A 6,000-nucleotide genomic window follows, 5' to 3' on the forward strand; every position below is an offset into this window, starting at 1 on the left:
CCAGAACAGCAAAATACGGGTTGAAACAACCCGTAACCAACCAGTCAGCAATTCACAAAACACTTACAACAAACAATTCCACACACAGACATGGGGGGAACAGAGAGTTATATACACATCAAATAATGGAATGTAAACCAGGTGTGTGGGAAAACAAGACAAAACAAATGGAAAAATGAAAGGTGGATCGGCGATGGCTAGAAGACCGGTGACGTCGACTGCCGAACGCCGCCAAGACACTCCCCTCTTTCGCTTCCCACCTTTTTTTCGTCCCAGTCCTGAAATATGCCTGTTGTCGGTCTTGGCACTGCATGACCGAAGCAGTGTTCTGCGGCTTGTCCAAATGGACTGAGACAGGATGATGAAGTCTCATTAGAATCTCCTGCCATCTGACGCGCGTTGCACAGGCGGCAAGCACACGCTTCCAGAGAGCGCACTCAAACCGTGAGCAATTCAAGCGTTTGCACCACCACCGTCCCTCCATATCTAACCCCCTTCCCCTCTCCCACTACTTTATGTCCCCTCTTCTCCCCAACCATTTGCTAGAAACAGAGAGCTCCCTTGGAGTGAAGTGCAAACACAGGCATTTAGAGCACAAGACGTCGCTGTGGGAACAACCGCAGCCTCCTGGGGAGAGAACGCTCAAACGCAGAGAGTGCATGGACATAAAGCACAGCGTGGGGAGTGACTGGTAACATAGCCTTGTTATAATGGCTAGCCGACTCAATGTTCAGCTCTTTATTGTGGTAGAGAGACTCAGGCAGAAGTTATCATGCATGTAGTTGAGAAACACTTTGGAGACGTAGCTTACGGAAAGGCATGATGATTTCCATACCAGAACTCAGCCTAATCAATTAACCAAATGTGGATTGACTCTTATAAAACCTTTAATTAAAATGAATTAATCCATCATTAAATATTTTTAATTTTTTTTAAAATCACTTCTAGGTTTTTTCCGATGGCATTAAGCATTAACTATAACCTAATAATTTTGCCCTGTGCATATGCTGCAAGCTACTCGATGTCCTTCTTAATTAACACATTGACTAATCAAAACACACCCTGACACAGCATAGGCTACATGCAAGCACAGACTTAAGTATTCAAAACTACATGCTTATTGCAAATAACATGTCATCAACTAACCTAGGCCTATTTCATGATTGGTGTGTTGATTTATTCATCTTCCACATGGTTTCCAAGAGTAATGTGATTCTATTTTTAGATGACTTGTTTATAATAGGCCTATATATTTTCCACAATACAGATGGCACACACAGTATAAGCATCTCTATAGGACATTAGGGCGGTAAGTATAGGGCCCTAATCAACATGTGATGCAGTGCCTGCGCTGTGATTGCTTATCATGCCCTACCGGCTTAAAACTAGAAGCACTAAATCAGTAATTTATTTATTTTATTACTCTCCCATTTTTAAAGTCATGCCCCCCCCCCGTCCTTGAATTTGCCTAAATAAGTCTATATAACAGATTGATGTTGTTCGAATCTGTCACGGTTGTTGTCTGTAATGGAGGACCAAGGCGCAGCGGAAGTGTGGATACTCATATTTTATTTCCCCAACAAAAGGAGTAAAGCATCCACCGGAAAACAAAAACCCACGACAGCAGCAGCAACAGTTTGCAGGCTTAAAAACCACAGTGCAAAACAATTCCCCACAACCCCAAAGACAAACACACACACCTATATAGGACTTCCAATCAAAGGCAACTATACACACCTGCCTTCAATTGGAAGTCCCAATCATCAACCCAACATTTAACAAACACAAACCTGCCACGTCCTGACCCCAAAACTAAAACACTAGCTCCATCTGCTGGTCAGGACGTGACAGAATCATAATATCAAAAACAGAACTGGAGTAAAACCAGTTTTAGGAAGGGAGGTCTTTATTTCAATGGTCTTCCCGTTGCCCTTCCAATGGAATATGCGGTGTCCAGCTGATATCAGCCCGATATTTGCCTCAAAACTGAAGCTAAACAATACTGAACCTAATTTCACACATATAACAACATATACACTACCGTACAAAAGTTTGGGGTCACTTACAAATGTCCTTGTTTTTGCCCATTAATAAAATAACATCAAATTGATCAGAAATACAGTGTAGACATTGTTAATGTTGTAAATGACTATTGTAGCTGGAAATGGCAGATTTTTTATGGAATATCTACATAGGCGTACAGAGGCCCATTATCAGCAACAATCACTCCTGTGTTCCTAATCCAAGTTGATAATTTTAAAAGTCTAATTGCTCATGAGAAAACCCTTTAGCAAGTGTGTTAGCACAGCTGAAAACTGTTGTTCTGATTAAAGAAACAATAACACTGGCCTTCTTTAGACTAGTTGAGTATCTGGAGCATCAGCATTTGTGGGTTTGATTACAGGCTCAAAATGACCAGAAACAAAGAAATTTCTTCTGAAACTCGTCAGTCTATTCTTTTTCTGAGAAATGAAGACTATTCCATGCGAGAAATTGCCAAGAAACTGAAGATCTCGTACAACGCTGTGTACTACTGCCTTCACAGAACAGTGCAAACTGGCTCTAACCAGAACAGAAAGAGGAGTGGGAGGCCCCGGTGCACAACTTTGGCAAGGGGAGGAATATCACCATGGACAATTTCTTCACATCACTGTCATTGGCGATCAAGTTGCTTGGAAATAAAACAAGCATAGTTGGCACCATGGACTATGCGAGACGGGTACTCCCTCCCTCTGCGCAAAATAATATACCTGCACAGCCGTTGTTCTCCACAACGATGCTAAAAAATGACAAGACAACAGTCACACTTTACAAAATCAAGGCAAGAAAGAGTGTTTCTGTCATGAGCACAATGCATCCGACAGTTGCCATTGAAAGGGAGACAATAAAGACAAAACCGGATACTATTACGCCCCTACAACCAAACAAGGTATGTAAATATTACATTGCCATATATCGGTAAATGTATGCAATGCATTATGCTCTTCTGTATAATATGTGTTGTTTTTCCTATGGGACAATAATTATAATATTTTCTACTATATACTGTTCCATAGGTTGGGGTGGATGTTTTGGATCAGATGGCACGGTTGTACTGGGTGAAAGGAGGCACCCGCTGCTGGCCTGTTGCTGTGTTCTACAACATGCTTGACTTGGCTGCTATCAATGCACACGTGTTGTTCAAGCAGTGCAAGAACAACACCATGCCCAGGAGAGACTTCACCATGAGTCTGGCATACTGGCTATGTGAGAGACATATGAGGGCCAAGTCCGCAGCAAAGTTTCCATGTGAGCCTTTGCATGAGCCAAATTGTGTACAGCACCTGGAGGAGAAAGTGCCAGATGGCCAGATGAACAAAGAACAGAATCCAAGACACTCATGTCGCCTGCAAGTTACGTTTTTGTGGGATGTGTTTCAAGCAAGTGAAAGTGGCAAAGATTTGTGTGGACTGTTAGGACAAGGGATATCCGCTAAATGAAATCTAACTGATGCCATTGCGTGAAAACGCAAACAATGTAAGCAAGCACAAGCTGACAATAATGGACTATTTTTGACTGCTGTCATATTGACACTTATAATGCCATTATTGCTTTTGTGCTGATTTGTACTATTTATCAAGCACACGTGGTGCTTGTAATTATGTTTAGGCTACTGTTTTCATCCTTTGATTGTGTTCTGCTGACCGTGCATCTTTGTGATTGGGGTATTTTTTGAAAATAAATATGTATTAATAGAAGCTGTTACCATCTTCCAACACATATGTTTTTTGTTTCATAGTTGTAACAAAAGCATGCCACGCATAAAATTGATTGAACATTTGAATGTTTGTGTTTTTTTGTTTTTACATATAGCTTACAGTAACATAAACTTATGAAAATGCTATTTTGCTATTTAAAATGGAAAATAAATTGTATTCTAGTGTTACCTAACACCTTCATGAGCACAACCGCATTATTATTTTAGAGATAGCATATATGAAATGTATTAATTACACTGTTAGAATGTTGCAGTCAGAATGACTGCTGGTTAGCTTGAAGAGGGGCCCCTCGAGGCCCAGCGGTTCTACTGTTAAGGGAAACACGTGAGCTACATCATCATCTTCAATCTTGTCTCATTGTTCGAGCTCAGTCCGAATAATAAACAGACCTGCACAGCAGCTAAACTATACGAAACTAATTTCACACATATAACAATAGATTAAATAAATTAAGTGAAGTGTGATGGAGAAGAAAGGGGGAGAATGGGTGAGTTGATGAGCAAGGGGAAGTAAATCATGCATAATTATGTAATCACCAATTGTGACAGAAGAACAGGGCGGGCCATTCTATTGTATAGATATATTCTAATTATAATCTCAAAATGGAATGTACTCCATATCAGTTCACCAAATCTAAGCAGTCTTATCAGTCTACTCTGGCCAACTTGGAGTACACAGTGAGAGCGAGTGTAATTTACAATGGCAAGAAGACCAAGAAGAATGGATGTACATGCGGCATTAGCGCTGCTACAATATCTGAATGAAAAGGACTCAGATGGTGGGAAAGAAATGAATCATGACATCTCTGATGATTACTCTTCTGATTCTGAGCCTCAGCTTGAACCTACACATTTGAGGCCTAAACGCAAATAAACCAGAACGGTACGTGCTGAGCAGGTGCAGGCGCCACCACCAAATCAAACCGTGAGACAGGAGAGAGGAAGGGACGGCACCGTTTGGGAAAAAGATCCACATCGGGCAGCAGGTGAGCCAGTGACGGAGAATGTGGTGATGAGGCTTGTGGAACCTTACATTGGCAAGGAGAGGAATATCACCAATTTCATCACTTCACTGTCATTGGTGAACAGGTTGCTTGGAAATAAAACAAGCCTAGTCGGCACCATGAACAAAGCGAGACGGGCGCACTCTGCGCAAAATAATAGAACAGGGTTAGCAGAGAAATCAACATATTTATATTTTAGTATGCACTCTTTTCCAGAAGGACTTACATGAGCAATTAGGGTAAAGTGCCTTGCTCATGGGTACAGACAGATTTTCCACCTTGTCAGCACTGAGATTCGAACCAGCAACATTTCAGTTCACCTTACCTGCCTCCCACATATCAAACAACAATCTGTTTGGGGAAGAATTACAGCCTAATATTGGGCAAATATTGTTTTAAATTGTTAAAGAAAAGTATAAGTTGTGAAACTTCTAAAACATCTCAATTTCTAGGCCTACATAAACTATTGTCTATTTAATATATGTTATTCAAACATACAGTAGTTGTTGACTTTGCATCTCCCCCAAATGTTAAAATCAGAAGAGTTATATCGAATAACTTTGCTTCGTCGTAGGCTATAGACCTACAGATCATAATGTTGTTAGAACAGGGACCCAAAATCATTACAAACTATAGGCTAGTATCATCCACGCCACCCAGTGGACAAAATAAAACCTATACACTGGACCAGAAAGACCGTTATTCAAACGGAACAATCAATGACTCGACTGATGAATGATGCAGAGATGTTAGATATGGAGTGATACTGTGTCATTTCATATCAACAACAGTTAACCACATTATCTGCCATATATGATTGCCTATATTTATTATGAAACCCAAAGTGTCACTCAAAAGTATAGGGCTACGCAGGAATAAACTGAAAATGTTTTGAGGACACGCAAATTATTGCCTAGTCTAGCCTACTTTACCAACTTTAATGATAATGATAGTTCCCATTCGTCCAATATGTCATATAAAATTGTCTCGATGTATAGGTTAATATACATAAAAGTTTAAACTAATAAAACATGTATGAGCAACATGAGCCGTTGTATAGGTAGCCCGATCCATAATTGTACAGCTTTATAATATTGCCTACGGAATACTAATAAATGAGTCTGCGATGCAATTTTGTTTTGATATTCATTAGAGGCATCACTATCATATTATGCAATTATACATAGCATGCAAGAAACATCACTGTCATAGGAAATGGAGAATAGGCTAAGCAAAACA

This window comes from Salmo trutta, chromosome 21 (genome assembly GCF_901001165.1).
Source record: "Salmo trutta chromosome 21, fSalTru1.1, whole genome shotgun sequence".
Lineage (NCBI taxonomy): Eukaryota > Metazoa > Chordata > Actinopteri > Salmoniformes > Salmonidae > Salmo > Salmo trutta.